Source organism: Phyllobates terribilis, unplaced genomic scaffold (genome assembly GCF_046119375.1).
Source record: "Phyllobates terribilis strain yellow unplaced genomic scaffold, ASM4611937v1 Scaffold_4__5_contigs__length_816908805, whole genome shotgun sequence".
In the NCBI taxonomy this organism is placed as follows: Eukaryota; Metazoa; Chordata; class Amphibia; order Anura; family Dendrobatidae; genus Phyllobates; species Phyllobates terribilis.
Window position 1 is genome coordinate 138,793,099 of NW_027362764.1, and position 19,375 is coordinate 138,812,473.

The 19,375-nt window shown below is 46.5% G+C and overlaps 1 protein-coding gene and 1 long non-coding RNA gene across 4 annotated transcripts in view; both read right to left on the reverse strand.

Moving 5' to 3' along the window:
• The window catches only part of LOC141265120 (ATP-binding cassette sub-family B member 5-like), a 1,140,380-nt gene that overhangs the window by 260,348 nt on the left and 860,657 nt on the right, over window positions 1-19,375 (reverse strand). The window lies entirely within an intron of this gene.
• LOC141265122 (uncharacterized) lies at window positions 11,083-12,583 on the reverse strand. The gene is made up of 6 exons (XR_012320049.1): window positions 12,181-12,583; window positions 11,906-12,082; window positions 11,684-11,807; window positions 11,544-11,606; window positions 11,384-11,447; window positions 11,083-11,294 (listed from the first exon to the last, which is right to left on the reverse strand). It is a non-coding gene; the product is annotated as an uncharacterized lncRNA (long non-coding RNA).

The following is a 19,375-nucleotide window of genomic DNA, read 5'->3' on the forward strand; positions in this document are numbered from 1 at the left end:
ACATTAAGCATAAGACTAAAAATCAGAGCAAAAGATAATATCTAAATTATAAGCAGAAGATGACTAAGCAGTGTATGGGGGTGAGTCCATTCCTCCTCGTGGTGCCCCTGGAAAAGACCTGCTGCTGCCGGCCAAACTGAACGCGGACAAATCCTGTTGTAAATCTTTTGTGACGGGCAGAACGAAAGGTGTAATGTTCAAACTTTTATAGATAGAAACTACAGGAATGCCTGTCACAAATAAGAATATGATGAAGAAGAAGAATATGAAGAAGATGAAGAAGTAGAATATGAAGAAGAATAATAGTTGAATAAGAAGAATATGAAGAATGTAAAAAAAAAGAATAATACGAAGAAGGTGAAAAAGAAGAAGATGAAGAAGGTGAAGAAGAAGTTGATGAAAAAGATGCTGATGCTGAGGATGATGAAGGAGAAAGTATGGGAGAAGTAAAAAAGAAGGTGAAGAGCATGGAAGTAGTGAAACATAAATATCTGACAAAATATAAAAATACTTAACATAGTCAATATTTCCGTAACTCAGAACGTCTTAAAAAAAATATTAATTCCTGCTATTCCATTTGATTGGGCTAAACCTCTATGCCTTTATTGTCTCCCCCACCTCCCCCAATACATTCTACATTATTCTTAGTTGTTTTCCTTCATGTAGAATTAGCCTACAAGGAAAGAAAGGGTTTATTTTCATTCCGATATTTCTGTCCCATTGACTTGCATTGGTTTCCGGTATCGGAATCGGCGATATTCGATACTTTTTGGGTATTGGTCCGATCCAATCCGATCCGATATTTCCCGATATCGGAAAGGTATCGCTCAACACTAATCGTGACGCCACCTGTGGTTTCTGGTAATTTGTACCAGCGCTGCTCTAGAGCTCTGAGGCAGTTGATAAGGCAGCAGGGATGGAACGCCTCCCCACAGGTGGAGCGGGCCTCAGGGCAGGGTAGAATTTGATGGTGGGTGGTGATACTGGGACCTTTACTGGTGAGGATGTCAGGAATGGTCCAGGGTACTCAGTAGGATGGGTGCACTTCAGGACTTCTCCCCAGTGAGCGGGTATAAGGCCTCTTGGTGCGTGTCTGCCTCTCTGTATGCTCCTGGCCAGCCTGCAACTGGGCCTAGCTTATGTGTAGTGCTATTCCTCCACCTGTCGCTTGGTAGTAGGACCTTCTGATGGCAACCACTATCCCTGGTAACGCTAAGGCCTTCGTGGTTCCTGATACTGTTAAACTTCAGGTCGGCCAGGGACTTGTAGTCCTCCTGGAATGCCAGTGGTCCCTATTGGGTATAAAGGACCCTGTAGGCAAGGACCCGGTGTCCGGTTTGTATCTTCGGGGTGAGCCTAGGATGCTCCTCTGCCCCTTCAACTCCTCTCTCCTCTCCTCCTCGCTGTCGGCCACACTCGGGGCCCTCAGAACACAGTAGACGTGCTGCGTTTTCGCTGCTCTCAGCGTCAGCATGCTCTCAGACTCTCTGACTCTGTCTGACTGACTCTCTCTTCTGACTGACTGCCTGGCTCCACCCTCCATAACGGGCTCCCTCTGGTGGTATGAGGTGGAAGGGTGGAGGTGTTTGTATGTAGTGAGGGCCTCTTGTGGAGAAGTCCATCCATGTACCCTGAGTCCTGTGGTACCTGTGAACAGCAGGGTGCCACAACTGTCATCCAACATTTCGACAACATGAGGGTCACAGTTAAGGCAGCGTAACATAAAGTCAGCCATGCGTGCCAGACTGGTAACGGGCAAGACTTCCGTGTCCTCACAAAGATGACGACTGACCATGCGCTCTTCCTCCTCCTCCCCCCTGTCCTCAGGCCACCCACGCTGATCCGACAGTATGACAGTTGTACAGGTACTACCATCTACAGTGCATGATACCAGCTCCTGTTCTTCCTCCTCCTCCTCCTCTCCCTCATTGTCCCCCAATGCACGTTGGGTTGAGATGAGGCTGGGCTGTGTGTAATCGCCCGCTACGGCTTCTTGATCCATCTCATCATACTCTGGCTGCAATGCCTCCTCTTTAATTCTCTGCAGAGAGCGTTGCAAAAGACAGACAAGTGGGATGCTGACGCTAATGATGGCGTCATCGCCACTCACCATCTTAATGGACTCCTCAAAGTTTGTCAGGATGATACATATGTCAGACATCCAGGTCCACTCCTGAGGTCTTATGTGTCGAGTCTGACCTGAATACCGACGGCCTTGTTGCAGCTGGTACTCCACAACTGCTCTCTTCTGCTCACAAATCTTTTGCAACATGTGGAGGGTTCCAACGTGTGGGGACATCACACACCAGTCGGTGTGCTGGAAGCTGCAAACGCTGCTGCAACACAGCAAGGGCGGCGGAAGCTGTAGCCAACTTGCGAAAATGAGCTGACAGGCGGCGTACTTTGATGAGCAGATCTGGCAATTCGGGGTACAATTTAAGAAACCGCTGAACCACGAGGTTAAACACATGAGCCAGGCATCGTACGTGTGTGATCTCGCCTTGCCTCAGAGCCGCCACCAGGTTACGGCCATTGTCACACACGACCATGCCTGGATGGAGGTTCAGCGGTCTCAGCCACAGATCTGCCTGCTCTTTCACAGCTGTCCTCAACTCATAAGCAGTGTGAGGTTTATCACCTAAGCTTATGAGTTTCAGCACAGCCTGTTGCCGCTTGGCTGAGGCAGTACTGTAGTGCCTCCAGCTTGTAACTGATGTGGTGATATCTGAGATGGAGGCTGAACATGAGGAGGAGGAGGATGATGTGCAGGAGCTGTAAACTGTGGGGGTAACTCTGACTGACATATGGCCCGCAATCCTCGGTGTGGGGAGGATGTGTTCCGTCCCAAGGTCCGACTGGGTCCCTAGCTTCCACTATGTTTACCCAGTGTGCCTTTAGGGAGATGTACCGTCCCTGGCCACAAGCACTTGTCCACGTGTCCGTTGTCAGGTGTACTCTCCCAGTAACTGCGTTGATGAGGGCACGGCAGATGGTTTGGGACACATGCTTGTGTAGTGCGGGGATGGCACACCGGGCAAAATAGTGTCGGCTGGGGACCGAGTACCGAGGGACGGCCACCGCCATAAGGTTGCGGAAGTATTCCGTCTCCACCAGCCTAAAAGGCAGCATTTCCAATGCAAGCAGTCGTGAAATGTGCGAATTTAGGACTGTGGACTGTGGGGTGTTGGCTGCGAATTTGCGCTTTTGTTCAAAGCTCTGTGATATGGACAATTGAACACTGCGGTGGGACGTGGACGTTGATGCTCTTTCTTGAGAAACTGCCATAACAAGTGAAGACTGAGAGGAGGGGGCATCTTTGCAGTATGGACAGGGGATAGTCTTGCACGCACAACAGGGTGTTCTCTTACATGCACAACAACGGAAGAAGCAGTGGTGACACCCGCTGACACTGGTCGTGGACCCTGGGGTTCGCCCCACAAAGTTGAGTGCTTTGCTGCCATTTGCCTGATCATGCTGGTGGTGGTCAGGCTGGTAATTTTGTCACCCCTTCTGATGCTGGCCGGGCAGGTGATACAAATGGCCTTTTTGGGGTTATCAGCAGAGTCTTTAAAAAAATTCCAGACTCTAGAAGACCTAGCAGTTGTACTGGCATCGTCCCTCGTGTTGGTGTTACGGGGAACGGATGCCCGCCTTCTGTCTGCGGCCACCACACTGCTTCTTCCTGCCTGTTGGGGTACTCTGCCTCCCTCCCACTGTGTGCTCCTGCCCTCGCTCTGCGTGTCTTCCTGCCACATTGGGTCAGTTACTAGATCATCCACCACCTCCTCCTCTTCCAATTCCGCACCACGGTCCTGCCTCCTCACTTTGTGGCAATTGTGTCTCGTCATCGTCCACCTCTTGTGACAAATTGCCAGCGTCGCCTTCCTGTGGCCATGGCTGTTCAAATATTTGGCCATCGCTACATGGGATCTCCTCTTCCACCACTTCAAGCGGAGCAGGCGAGGGGCCCAAATATGGAAATGGACGAGTGAACAGCTCTTCAGAGTGTCCAACTGTGGGATCAATTGCTGTCTGACGACAGTCGGCATGGTGGGAGGAAGGGGCATCAGGGTGAGGAGGAGTATGCAGTCGAGACTCACGGCTACTAACACTTGACCATGTGGAAGACAGACCTGAGGTGGTGGTGCCCAGGTGACTGGAAGTATTATCTGCTATCCAATTAATAACCTGTTCACACTGATCAGTTCGCAATAGTGGTGCTGTTGTGTACTTCCCTAGTAATTCGGTCAAGAACTGGGAGCGAGAAGATGTGGCTGTTGGTTGAGGCACATTTTCACCTTGGCCACGGCCCTATCCTTTGCACGCACCATCACCAGAACGTCCAGTTCCACGTCCCTTGCCATGCGCCTTGCCCATTGTAAATGAATTAAAATAACTTACACTCGCACTATCAATGGCAAAAGGGTAATAAAAAGGAGATTTGAACAGTGGAAGAGGAAAACCACAGTTCTAGTTCTCTGGCCTACATCAGACTCTTTTAAACAGATATATTGGTGCCTGAACAGTCAGCGAGAAACTGAAAATGATTTTTTTTATGCAAAAAACACAAAAAAGTGGATAATACAGAAATTTGAACCGTGGAACTGCAAAACCACAGTTATAGTTTCCTGGTGTATACCAGACTTGTTAAAATAGATATATTGGTGTCTGAACAGTCAGCGACACACTCAAACTGTTTTTTTTCATGGAAAAAAGTCAAGCAGTTTGATAACAACCAGATTTGAACCGTGGAAGAGGAAAAACACATTTCTAGTTCTCTGGCCTACACCAGACTCTTTTAAACAGATATATTGGGGTCTGAACAGTCAGCGAGACACTGAAAATGTTTTTTTTATGCAAAAAAGACAAAAAAGTGGATAATACAGAGATTTGAACCATGGAACTGCAAAACCACAGTTATAATTTCCTGGTGTATACCAGACTTGTTAAAATAGATATATTGGTGTCTGAACAGTCAGCGACACATTCAAACTGTTTTTTTTATGGAAAAAAGGCAAGCAGGTTGATAACACCCAGATTTGAACTGTGGAAGAGGAAAACCACAGTTCTAGTTCTCTGGCCTACACCAGACTCTTTTAAACAGATATATTGGTGTCTGAACAGTCAGCGAGACACTGAAAATGTTTTTTTTTTTATGCAAAAGAGACAAAAAGTGGATAATACAGAGATTTGAACCGTGGAACTGCAAAACCACAGTTATAATTTCCTGGTGTATACCAGACTTGTTAAAATAGATATATTTGTGTCTGAACAGTCAGCGACACACTCAATTTTTTTTTTTTGGGGGGGGGGATACCAAAAGGTTAATAAGACGGGCATTTGTACAGTCTGACTGAGGAACAAAAAGAAAAAACAGGATTTAGATGAAAAAAAAAGGATTTTTCCTGGCCCCTGAGACCTGGGGCTAAGTCTAGAAATTTGACCAGCAGGAGCACACAGGACTGTAATGCAGTGTTTGCTGGTATAACCACTGCGTCTCCTATACAGCCTGCCTGCCTGATATCTGGGATGGATATTAGTCCTGAGAAGGACTGTTTGTTTGATTTGGTGCAGCATTGGCGTCTCTGCCCCCTGCCAGGCAGAGACGCCGTCCCTCTCACCTCCTCGCTCTTCGCGCTCCTCGCTTGGCGTCCTCCAGCGCTCCTCTTCCTGTTGCTGCCGTCGCGCGCAGCTTCCCGGGCACTGTGCTTAGGGCGCACGCGCTCCCTCTCTCTTAAAGGGGCCATGTGCGCCGTCCTAAGGAGTCCCCAGCCAATTGCCAGAGGACCTCCCATATATAAGGCACCTCCTCCAAAATGGAGGTGCCCGAGCAAAAGTTGTTGCACAGTGTTTCTGACCTCTGCTTCAGCCCTCAGGTCCCGCTGCTAGCCTGACTACCAGTCCTGCCAGTCAGCCCGCTCACCTGGGAGCACTTGCCTGTTGCCTGCCTGTTACCTGCCGTGCCTGCCAGTCCGCTAACCTGGGAGCACTTGCCTGTTGCCTGCCTGTTACTTGCCGTGCCTGCCAGCTCGCTCACCTGGGAGCACTTGCCCGTGACCTGCCTGTTACCTGCAGTGCCTTCCCGGAGGCTCCTGCCGTCACTTGCCGTGACCACCTAGACTCCTGCCGTCACTTGCCGTGACCACCTGCCAGCCCACCTAGAGACTCCTGCCGTCACTTGCCGTGACCACCTAGAGACTCCTGCCGTCACTTGCCATGTCTACCCGTTAGCCTACCTGGAGGCTTCTGCTCACCAGCCTGCCTGCTGTGCCTACCCGCTATTCCGGTCAGTCCCTGCCATCTGTACCGTGGGAGTCACCTGCTCCCTTACAAGGAGGTCCCCAGAGTAGCATCTGGTCCCTCTGCTCGGTCCCTCCCTGGTCACGGAGTCGTTAGCCGCCGTACGACCAGGGTCGGTCCGAGTTGATACTTAGTTACGCCCCTCTGGGTCCCTCCTTGCACCGTAGCACAGAGGTTCCACCTCCCGGACCCGTAACATTTGGCATGCTTTAGAGACCCTACACTAACTATTTCGCAGTATAAATCTCTCCCTAGCTCTGCAGCACTAACCCTACACTGTCTGATCCAGAGCGACTGTGTCCAAGATGGCGGCGCCCGGTTTTAAATACTCGAGGTGACGCTGTGCAGCCAGCCAATCACTGTAATGCCCACAACCAACATGGCTGCGGCATTACAGTGACAGGCTGGCAATCCCTGCATGTTCATTGGCTCTGTAAAGAGCGCCAAATATGCAGGGCGGAGACCTGTGTCGCTCAACACTATTCCCATCGATTTTGGCAATTTTTGACCTTCTGCAGACCGCCGGGGGGGGGGGGCCACCAGAAAAATGCTCGAGTTTCCCATAGACTTACATTGGCCTCGTTGCTCAGGTCAAGCACCCGAGTATTCCAATGTGCTCGACCCGAGCCACGAGCACCCAAGCATTTTAGTGCTCGCTCATCACTATTCCTCACCCAATCACCTCCAATACTTCTACCAAATATTTGTCATCCTCTGGAATTCTTTGCCTCAACACGTCCGATTAGCCACCACAGTCGGATCCTTCAGATACAACCTGAAAACCCATCTCTTCAAGACAGCCTACAGCATTCCATTGCCTGGCTGCCACTTCACCTCAATACCACCCGAGCTAATGCAACTCCACGACCTACTGTCTCCTTCCCCACCATCCTGTAGAATGTAAGGCTGCAAGTGCAGGGTCTATAAGACTTAAGATGCAATATGGCACCTTGGCAAAACCAAGTTATGTTCTCCCTCTGATATCTAACAATAACAAACAGGTCATGCTGGAGAAACTTGCACCTACTGCCACTCAGTGTATTCAGTTTCTTTGTGAGAAACTAATGTTAGCTCAGCCAGTCTACCAAATAAAATTCCTGAGGTACGGAAATTGTGAATTGCTTTGCTTCTGGTACTGGGTGCTAATACCAAACCGTGGTGTGCTATTCACTGGATATTCCTGGCTGGTTGGAGACAAGCTCATTCCCACAGAAAAGTACCAGAAAGCTAATGAGATAGTGGCCTCTGTCATCATGAAGGTGTTTGCTCGTTGTCTAGTAGTCTGTCTTTTATACTAAAGATCCTGCTAATTTTTATAGTTTTAAGTGAGCACGCAGAGACCGTGGTTTCTGCAGCAGCGCACCCAGGCCAGGATAGTGGAGGAGAAATTGCTGTACCATCAGGTTGAGGATGCGAGCCATGCAAGGCACGTGTCTGAGGTTGCTCCGACGTAGGGCCGCCACCAGGTTTGCACCGTTATCGCACACAGCCTTCCCTTGCTCCAGGGTCAGTGGAAACAGCCATTGCTCAAACTCAGCCTGGAGAGCTGTCCACAACTCTTCAGCCGTATAACTGTGATCTCCAAGGCATATTAATTTTAACAGTGCCTGATTGCAGTGAGACCTGGCTGCGCAGTACGGTGGTGGGGGGGATTCTGTCTGCACTGTTGGAACCTGTGTCTCAGTAAGACAGAGGTTGAGGGCGCAGGTGGAGGCCCTAGAGGAGGTGGAGGATGCTGATTCACTGGAGAAAGTGTAAGATACAGAGGTTTGTCCCGCAAGCCTTGGGGATTCCAACACTTGCTGTCTAGTGACACCTTGGTGTCTAGTGGTTCAGTTCTCCATCCCCTGGTGTGTAGTGTTTTAGTTTTCCAAACCTAGCTGTTTAGTAGGTTAGTTTTACAACCCCTGTTGTCTTATTAGTTTAGCTCTCCAACCCGTGTTTTCTATAAGTTTAGTTCCCCATGTTCTGGTGTATTTGTTTCATTCTCCAACCTTTGCTTTTTAGTAGTTTAGTTCTCCAACCCCTGATGTATATTAGTTTAGTTCTCCGTGTTCTGGTGTGAGTTTATTTCTTTCTCCAATCAATCTATGCCCACCCCCAGGGGTTAAAGTCTTGTGACGAGGGTTTGAATTCTTCTCGGACGCTACCTCGTCCGGGCCCGGATCAACTGAAAAAAATGTTGGGCATCGCTACACATGCTTTCCCCCTCTTGAGTCTGTGAAGCGTTGGATCAGACCTCTGATGCTCCGGAATAGAACATGTGAACTGCTCTGCAGACTGTTGGCCAGTTGTAGAGTTGTGACGTGAGTGAAAACAAGGGTAATTGGGATGCCACCTCTGAGGACTGTACTGTGTGTGATGTTAATGTGGAGGAAGAGGAGCAGAGGCCACTTGATGCAGCGCTTGTCATCTACTGGAGCACATGTTCATCCTGCCCCACATCTAGAAGGCGTACCACTGTGCTACTACCAAAGAAAGGGAGTGCAGTCCAGTAACAGAAGTTTTCAAAATGCTGCACAATTACTCACTGCAGCAAAACAAACCTACTTCTTATCTCTCATATCATATGTGTCTCACAACCCTAAACAGCTATTCAGTACTTGCAAGTCCCTCCTCTGTCCACCAGCTCCCCCTCCCTCTCCTCTCCTCACATCTGAGCTGAAGACTTAGCAGAAGATTGACAACATAGGGCAAAGCTTTTGCTTAAAGTCCCAGCAGCCCCTTCTCTCTCATAATGACTCAACTCTCCTCCTCCAAAACCAGCTTCTCCGCCATCACGGAAGATCATCTCTACTCTCCAAATAACATCTCACCGCCTGTGAACTTGACCTAATACCATCCCACCTCATTCCAAACTGTACCACAGTCTTCATCCCAAGCCTAACCGCCTCTTCTACCTGTCACTAACAACTGGCATCTTCCCCTCGTGATTCAAATATACCTCGATTACAAACAGGGATTAGAAAAACATTCCAGCTTCAATCATGGATAAAAAGAGTTTTTTATTTAAGTAATGGCAATTCCGTATAAAAAATATTTAGCCATAGCAACGCATTTCAAATGCAATATGCATCCTTTGTCAAAGCTATATGACTAATGAACAGAAGTAATTAAATACAAAAAATACACCGATCCAATGAAAGATAAAAATCACATGATTAGCTGTCAATCAGAGCAGCGAAAATCACATGATTGAAGCATACAAAATGTAATCTAATCTGACACATACAAAAAGGATTTCTGCAATGCATTATAAAAACAATTACATAGAAAAAACACACATGTAGGTAAGCCTATACAAAAAGCAGTTTAAGTATCAATAGTAATACATAAGTTCATGCCGCAAATTGAGGCCAGTGGGATTGCAGGTATCGAGATTCATTATCCAATATGCCTCGTGGTTTAGCAGACGTTTACTTGAGTCTCCCCCTCTCCGATTCGGAGTGACCCTCTCAATGCCCATAACTTGGAATGAGGATACATTTCTATTATGATGTTGTATAAAGTGCTTGGAAGCATGAGACACGTTGTGATTATTTGTAGAAACATTAGTTATATCAGAGACATGTTCAAAAATTATTTTTTTCAGTTTTCTGATTGTACATCCCACGTATATTTTATCACATAAAGTACAATGAATTATATATTGTTGGAATATGTTTAGTGCAGCAACTCCATTCCTGTGTATGTAAATGTTCTATTGCTAGGTTGGTGTATTGTCTATAAAGTTAAAAAAAAAAAAACTCCCAGAGGCTAACGAACAGAAAAGACCATGTGACTGTGTTCAGTTTCCTGTGTCTGTGCTCAGTTTCCAGTGTCTGTGCATGAGAGGAGAAGCAGCCTGCTGATGCTGCAAAGAGACACTTAAGATATGTATATTCCTGATTGCACAAAGCCTATCATATCTGCACCTGTTTATAGCTAATTAAAGCTTTGTTCTGTTGTCAACACGCTTTGAGACTATCCTGAATGATCTGCTGCCAACAGGTTATGGGCCCAGCATGACACAGAACTCAAGCATGACACAGAACCACAGGAGTGACACAGAAGAGTAATACATCAACAGAAGTCCAAAGAAAAAGCAGCACAGAGCAACAGAGAAGATGTCCACAAGTGGGGATCACTGCAAGTTCCCAGTGCAAAGTCTCACCAATCAGAATTATCAATCTTAGAAGTTTAAGATGAAAATGCTGCTCATAAGAGAAGGTACATGGAAATATACGCAGGAACAAGTGCCTCATCCATTACCAGATGACTGGCAAGAGAAGGATCAGAAAGCACAAAGCACTATCTCCCTCAGTGTAGATGATGATCAGATGTGCATATATGCAAATGTGCAACTGCAAAAGAGATGTGGGATGAATTACAGAAAGTTCATGAAAGATCAAATCTCAGCAATAAGCTTTATCTCATGAGAAAACTGTATCAGTTGGTATTTGGGTGAAGGAGGCGCTCAAAGGCTCGTCACTACCAGTGGCAGCGAATTTGTGGATAGAGAACCAGGGGTGTCCGAGTTTGTGTTAATCTGGTTTAGGAAGTATAAATTTGCACTGGTGGTAGTGAGCAGAGAGAAGGTACGAGAGATTTAAAAGTAAAAGGCATAATTTTATTGGTACAAGCAGGTGATTAGAATAGCTGATTAAAAATAGATAAAAGGGCTTAAACCCAGTGAAGTCACTGGGTGGGATACGTAGATAAGTATTAAAATAGATTGGTAAACACTAGATAAAAAGTACAGAAAAAATTAATTAATTGATAAAAATTGGTTGCTCCTCAGAGTGTTGTGATGTTCGGTTGGAGTTGATGGTTGGAGAGACAGAGGTTCGTGGACCTAGTGGGACAAATAGGGATGTATTAAATTGGTATATTAGTAAACAATGGGGAGGGTGGGTACGTTTTTGTCTGTCTTTATCTGTTAATAGGTCCTTGTAATGGGTACAGTGGTTCGCTGGTGGCACGTGGTGGTACCTATGGTGGAGGACAGGAGGTGCCTAGGATAGAGCACAAGAGGGTTGGATGAGTGGGGATAGTATTCAACAGTAAGTGTTTATGGATAACTTGGGGATGGGTCGTGAATTACCCGCTATTGGTATGGCAATCAGCAGGCTGTGGACGTGGTTGTTGGCTGCTGCTCCCAAGTAGCTCTGTATGGAGGGAGAAAAGATGTACACCTATTAGGGTGTAAGGTAATAAGGTTAGGGTGCAAGACCCAGTCTTAATAGTGACAGACTTAGAATTACCTGCTATTGGTATGACAATCAGCAGGCTGTGTAGACGGTTCTGGTTGCTGTTCCAGAGTAGCTCTATAGGGAGGGGAAGGAGATAAAGATTGAGGATAGGGTATGGTACCCAGTCTTTATAGCGGTTGAACTTTAGTTACCTGCTAGAGGGTTGCAGGGGGTGTCCAGACTTTGGGGTGACTAGGAGGTAGGGGTCCTTGTCCTCCTTAGACAGAGATTGGAGGTATGCAGCAGAGGGCAGCTGGCTGCTGGTCCAGAGTAGATCTGTAGGGAGGGAGAGGAGATAGATGATTAATTCTAGTAGGGTTTTTGCTGATTGTAGCTGTGGTGCACAATCTTAGTGGCAAGAGGTCTTGAGTTACCTGCTTGGTAAGTACAGGGGGTTTCCAGGGGTGTCTCAGGGTGAGTTGTAGGTAGTAGTCCTTGTCCCCGTTAGGTGGAGGCAGCAGGAGGCTCTTGTTCTTTTTGAGATGACCAGAGGTAGGGTGCAGAAGGAGGCTCAGGCTGACAAGTGGTGTCTCTGTTGGCTGCTAGTAGATCTGTAGGGAGGGGGAGGAGGTAAGCACATATATCTACTAGGGTATTGCCTGGTTATGGCTGTGGTATACAGTCTCCGTGGCAGGAGGTCTTGATTTACCTGCTTGGTAGGTGCAGGGGGTGTCCAGGGGTGTCTCAGGGTGAGTAGTGGGTACTTGTTCTGGTCTCCGTTGTGTGGATGCAGCAGGAGGCTGTAGTAGGAGACTCTGGTTTGGTCAGAGGTGACCAGAGGTAGGGTGCAACAGGAGGCTCAGGCTTACAATTCGTGTCTTTGTATGGTGCACCAGGAGGCTCTGGCTGTTTAGTTTTAACTTACCAGATTCAGCGGTATGGGTGGCTGGGGGTGCGGAGCCAGGTTGTAGATACTGGCTGCAAATGCTGTGGGGATAAGGGGAATGAGGTCAGCTGGATATAGTCAGCTGGATCTAGTGTGGAATCTGTGGGGCTCAGGCCTGTTCTTACTTACGGTCTGTTGACAGCTTTAACGTCGGGAGATGGTAGGGATCCGGAGCGAGAGCGGAGTCCCGGCCGGTGACTGCGGCGTGCTCGCTTGCTTCCGGGTAGGGTGAGGGAGAGAGAGAGGGGAGAACGCGCGAGAGGACGCGCGTCTCCAGGGAAGCGCGCGAGAAGAGCAGCGTGACACGAGGTCACGTGGTGTGCAGGGTGCACGAGGTACGGAGGCCTGTGGGCGCCTCCTCAGCTGGGTTAGGGGTCAGTCCTAGGGATCAATCCAACGCATTTCGACAGCTTCGGCTGTCTTCATCAGGGATGGTCTGACCCAGTCTGGTGGTGTCCTTATATACCTGGGGGTAGTGACGTTATTGGTTGATTGTCAGTCATTGAACGCAAAAAGCTCTATTTCACTGTTCAGCCCTCTTGGTCTTAGGGTGTTCAATTTAAAGATCCACTCGCTCTCTTTCCTTGACATGCTTTTAATAAAATCTCCTTGTTTCCAGTGTTTGTGGACTATTTGTATACCTACTATGTTGATTCCTTTTGTTGACCCATTGTGTTTCTTCACAAAATGTTTGAGAGAGGGTGGCCCATGTATTTGTTTTTAATATTCCTCAGGTGTTCGTTAATCCTGATATTCATAGGTCTTTTTGTTCTGCCTATATATAGTTTCTCACATGGGCAATATAGCCAGTATATAACCCCTGCAGTATTGCACGTTATAAAATCTGTGATGGGGTATGTTTCTTTTTGATGGCTGACGGTGTGTTGTTTTGGTGTATTTAGAGTTTTGCATGTCTTACATTTTTTGCATGGGAAGAAGCCTTTTAATTTTTATTGGAATGGGGTTTGGGGTTCTTTTGAGCTTGTATTTTTCCTCACAGTGGGGGCTATAATTGACCCTAGGTTATGTGCCTTTTTGAAAATAAACTTGGGTCGGTTTGGAATCTGGTCCCCGATTATCTTGTTGTCTTTTAATGTGTGCCAATGTTTTTCTACGATTTTCCTGAAAATGTGAGTGTTGGCGGAATAGGGTGTGATGATGGGGATGGTAGTATTGGGCCTAGGGTCGTTTTTCCTTTGTTTGATTATGTTGGCTTCAGTTAGGAGGTTGTGGCGTGGTATTGTGGCTATATATTCTTTTGTGTTGGTGAGGAATTGGGCATTATATCCCTTCTCTAAGAATTTGTTGGTGAGGAGTTCCGCTTCCATATTGAATTCTTGGGGTTTGGAGCAGTTCCTGTGCAGTCGCAGGTATTTACTGCGTGGGACATTGAGTAGCCAATTGGGAAGGTGGCAGCTGTCTATTGGAATATAACCGTTGGCGTCAGTTGGTTTATGGTATGTACGTGTCCGGATGCAATTGTCGTCAACGTAGATGTTGAGGTCTAGGAAGTTAACTGTAGTGGTGCTGGTGGTCGATGTGAACTCTAAGAAGAAATCTTTCTTGTTGATTTCCTCTATGAATGAGTTTAATGATGATTGGTCCCCTGACCAGGTTCGTGTGCAGGAGGCCTCCAGGGTGTATGGCTATTGTTTCCCATCAGCCTACATAGAGATTTGCATAACTCAGTGCGAACCTGGTTCCCATGGCGGTGCCCCACTGCTGGGAGTAGTAGTCCCCCTCGTACATGAAATAGTTGTGTGTTAGTATGAATAGCATACAATCTGTGATGAATTTGCTTTGTTCTGGGGGCATTTTTTGGTTGAGGAAATGGGAGGCAGCTTCGCAGCCTTTGGTGTGTTGAATGTTGGTGTAAAGGGATGTTATGTCCATGGTTCCCATGATGTAGTGGTTTTCCCACGGGATGTTGTTTAGTATCTGGATAGTGTGTTTACTATCCTTCAGGTGAGAAGGAAGATTTGGAACTAAATCCTGTAGATGGTGGTCGACTAGTCTGGATAGGTTGGCTGTCAGGCATTGTATGCCGGAGATGATTGGCCTCCCTGGTGGATATTTTTGGTCCTTGTGAATTTTGGGCAGGTGGTAGAAGGCGGCTATTCTGGGATGTTGAATGTTAACATAGTCATACTCGTTCTTATTAAGAAAGCCCTCTTGGAGTCCATTTTTGGTTAATGATCGTAATTCTTCTTGGTAGGTGTTTGTTGGATCGGAAGGGATGGTTAGGTATGTTCTAGAGTCACCCAGGAGTCTTAGTGACTCTTTGTGATAGTAGTCTGGATCGAAGATGACTATACCACCCCCTTTGTCTGCTGGCCTGATTACTATGTTTTTGTTCGTTTGTAATTGCTTCATGGCAATCATTTCTGATTTTGTGAGGTTGCTCCAAAATTTTTTGCATTTTTTGTTATTAAGTCTACGGATGTCATCTGTTACATTTTTTTCAAAAGTGTTGAGGGCTTCTGAGTACCCTTGGAGGGGATGGAAGGTGGATTTGTTCTTTAGGGCGGTGTGTGTATATTTCGGTGGATCTGCTTGGTCCGTTATTTTGGTTTCACCTTCTTTTTTGGTGTAGTACTTTTTTAGGGCCAATTGGCGCATGAATTTTTTGATACCGATATAGGCTTGGAATTTGTCCAGTTGGGTTGAGGGAGCATATTTGAGTCCTTTATTCAGTAGGGCAGTTTCATTGATAGTTAATAGGTGTCTACTGAGATTAAAGATAGATTTTTGGCTATTTACTTCTTTTGGTTTGTTCTTTTTCTTTTGGGCGAGTTTCCCTCCCCTAGTGCCTCTTTTGCGTTTTTTCTTTTGGCCATTTGAAAAAAATCCACATTTCTGGTGTGTTTTCGTATTGAAGGGCGTGAGGTGGTGGCTGTTGTAGGAGTTTTTGGCATTAAGGGGGGTGGGTTTACCTATTGGGAGGAGGGCCTTCTTGTTGGGGGTGGTGTGGTTGATGGATTGTCTGGTTCTTAAGAGGTAGTTATGAGTTGTAGAAATCTATTTTGTGTGTTGGTTGGGGTAACGTAGTTGTCCGGTGTCGGGTTAGGTTGATTTGGGTCTGGTCCATTATGGGTTGGGGGGGAAACAGTGTTGGGCGTTGGGTGGATGGAGATGTTATTAATTGAGATAACAGAGTTGGCTGGACTTCCGACTACTTCGTCCAGGGTTTCGAAGAAATTTAGTTGTTCCTTTCCGGGTCGTTAGTCCGGGAGGGGTACTGCGTCTCTACCAAATTTAGCCCTTTTCCTTTGTATTATCTCATTTTCTTTTTGGTTGATTCTGTTCTTGATGCTGTATGTCAGGCTCAAGATGTCTGGGTGGTTTTGATGAGGTTTGATTTCGTTAAACAGGGTGTTAATTTTGCTTTTGTTTTCCAGGAGTTACTTTTTTCGTCTGTTTATTATGAATCAAACGGTTTGTTTGGAAAATTTATTGAACATAGAGTTCCATTCTTCAAGGGTGGTGGGATCCCCTATGTCTCCTGATAGTGCTTTTGTCACTACCAGGTCGGACGGTACGATGTTATAGGTTAGGCAATGTTCAAGGGTGGCGACTTCCCATAAGTCCCTCATTTCTTTCAGTAGTGGTTGTTCGAGGGTTCTAAGTGAGTCTTTTATAGATTTGATGGTTTCTGGATTAGTGGTAGTGGGTTTTTTTTGTGTGTTGTTGAAGAATATTTGTATATTTTCTATTCTTTCCTTTCTATCATACCAGAGGTCTCCCATGTTTCTCGGATTGAGCCTAGCAGCCTTCTTTATGGTTCAAGTGGTAGTAGTTGGTATTTGGGTGAAGGAGGCGCTGTAAGGCTTGTCACTACCAGTGGCAGCGAATTTGTGGACAGGGAACCAGGGGTGTCCGAGTTTGTGTTAATCTGGTTTAGGAAGTATAAATTCGCGCTGGTGGTAGTGAGCAGAGAGAACTGTATCAGTCTAAGCTAAGTGATGGGCAGAATATGCAGGACTATATAAGAAACACCCTAGAGATTGTGGAGCGTCTCAGGGGCATTGGAGAAGAAATTAAAGACTTTCATGTTGCTGCACTACTATTTATGGTCTTCCAGAAGATTATGACACACTTGTCACTTCACTAGATGCACGGCCAGATGATGAGCTCACACTAGAATATGTCAAAGGCAAGCTTGTAGATGAATTCAAGCAAAAAACACACAATGTAAGCAGCAGTAATGAATCTAAAGCAGAAACAGCATTAAAGACACAGGACTTTCCTAAAAATAAGAGCAATCTAAGGGAAACTCGTGAATGTTTTGTCTGTAGAAAGGCCGACCACCTTAAAGCAGACTGCAGAATTTGGAAAGCAAGAATGAGTCAGCTTAAAAATGAGAACAGTGATCTAAAGGTGAAAACAGATGTAGAGGAAAAGTCTGCATGTGTTGAAACTGCATTTAATACCAGTACGGGGTCATCTGCAAAGCATATGACGTGCCCCCTGGACCATGGGGTACTCGGTGCCGGTCCGGTAGTTGCTAGGGGAGATGTCACAGTGGCGGTGACCCAGTCCGTGACCCAGGGTGGTCAATAAATGGGGTTATTTACAGGCGATTTATAGTTCTTATATACAGTTCGTGACGCCACCTGTGGTATGAGGCTAAAGGTTGCCGCCGCTGCGGAGCAGGTCCTCTGGAGCTGTTGTTAATGCAGCAGAGTTGGTTTAGCTCTCCACAGGTAGAGCTTAGCTCCAGGGCAGTAAATTGTGATGTTATAGAGGTTGCTGTGCAGTGTAGTGCTGGGGATGATGGCGCAGTAGTAATAATTCACAGAGACAGTGGGATGCAGTCTTCCAGATTTACTCACAGTTCTCACTTTGCTGCACCGGAAATGCTGCACCCTCCGGTTACCTAGTTGAATATTGCAATTCTTACTAGTTAGGGGCCGGTCCCCTCTGCGACCTGATCCCTCCACCGCCTGGTAGATTTGGGCGTACGGGTGGCCTCCAGCACTGCCCGTACCCCTGGGGTCCTTTCTTCACTCCTGGAGCCTTCTCTCTGCTCCCGTTCCTTCTACCTCTCTTTCTTCTGGTCCTCCTCACTCAGGCCCGTGCTTCCCTGAGCAGAGCTCCTGCTCCCAACTCTTCCTTTGACTCAATCTACTCAGAACTCCCCTCTAGAATGTTCCACCCTCTCTTTTATATCACTTCTTACTGAGCTCCCCTGAACTTCTTCCTCCACCCACACCCACTACATGGTTCCCCCTACTTTGGTTCCCCACACTCCAGCCGGGGACAGGGCTCAGCAGGAGAGCGACGCATCTTGCCCCTCCTGATGACCTGGAGTAGTGTAGTGTTGGATGCAGGTGTTAAGCTCCCAGGCAGTACTAGTTCCTTACATGAGAGTGAGATACCACACCTCTGGGTGAGATGCAGTACCTCTGTGCTGACTGAACCCTCAAGGGCGCCACACATATGTGGTATATAGACTCTGGTGCTAGCAGCCATATGACAAATAACAAGGATTTCTTCAGTGACCTTCATGAAAGCAAGTCAGAAAAGGTCATCTTCGCTAATGGTCAAAATATGACTTCAGAAGGAGTAGGAGACAGCTACCTCCACTGTCCAGTTTCCTCAGGACAAAGCAGAAAGATCCCAGTAAAGGATGTTCTCTATGTTCCCAGTCTTGAAAGCAATCTTCTGTCAGTAAAGAAGCTTACGCAAAAAGGGAATGTAGTTAATTTTAAAGACAACAGCTGCATTCTATCAAAGAAGAGTCACACTCTTGCAGAAGGAAAAATCCAAAATGAACTAATGCAAAGAAAGAGTGTACAGTACTAGACAAGATCTGCATAAGAACTGTATCCATATATGGCACAGACGTCTTGGGCACAGAGATCCAGAAGCTATAAGGAAACTAGGTCAACTTGCAAATGCTGTGCAAATCAAGCAATGTAGTCAAATGATGAAGTGCACTAGCTGTCTTAAAGGGACAATGTCCAGAAAATCCTTTCCTAGAGTAAGCACCACTAGATCTGCACAGCCACTGGATTTGATACACACAGATGTTTGCGGTCCAATCAGTGTTCAAACTCCAAGCAAGAAGAGATATTTTCTCACATTTATTGATGACTTCTCCAGATATACAGTCGCCTACCTGTTTCACAGTAAGGATGAAGTTCCACAGAAACTTGAAGAATATCTTGCCGTAGTATTTAACAAATTTGGAATAATGCCAAAAGCCCTGCGTGCAGATAATGGGACTGAATATACAAGTGGTGAGGTGCAAACCATTTTGTAAAAGAATGGAATCGTGTTCCAGACTACCATCCCATACAATGCAGAACAGAATGGCATTGCAGAGAGAAAGAACCCCACTCTCTGTGAAAGTAGAAGAAGTATGTTGTTTGATGCGAATCTACCTAAAACGTATTGGGGAGAAGCCATCACAACAGCTTGCTATCTTCAAAACAGACTGCCAGGTAAAGCCACAAATAAAACTTCATATGAGCTATGGAACTGTGAGAAGCCTAACCTGAAGCACCTAAGGATATTTGGAAGCAAAACCTTTGTGTATGTTCCCAAAGAAAAACGTTCCAAGTGGGAATCACATGCAAAGCAAGGAGTCCTGATGGGCTATAGCGAAACTCAAAAGAGATACAGAATCTTTCACCCAGAGACCAACACAGTAACAATCAGCAGAGACATAGTGATTGATGAGAACTCAGTTTCGCTCAAATTCCTTCAAGTTACACCAGTCATTCAAGCCAAGAAACAAGAACAAGAATCTCAATCACCAAACCCAGACACTGAAAAAGAAAACACTTAAGTCTGGATTAGCGCTGAAGCCAGCAAGAAAGAAACAGAAGAACCAAGTCAACCTCCAGTCAGGAGATCAGAAAAACCAAACAAAGGTAACTCAGCTCGACACCTTTCTTATATGGTCAGAACACTTCCTGAGCAAGAGCCGCAGTCATGGCAAGAGATGCAAAGA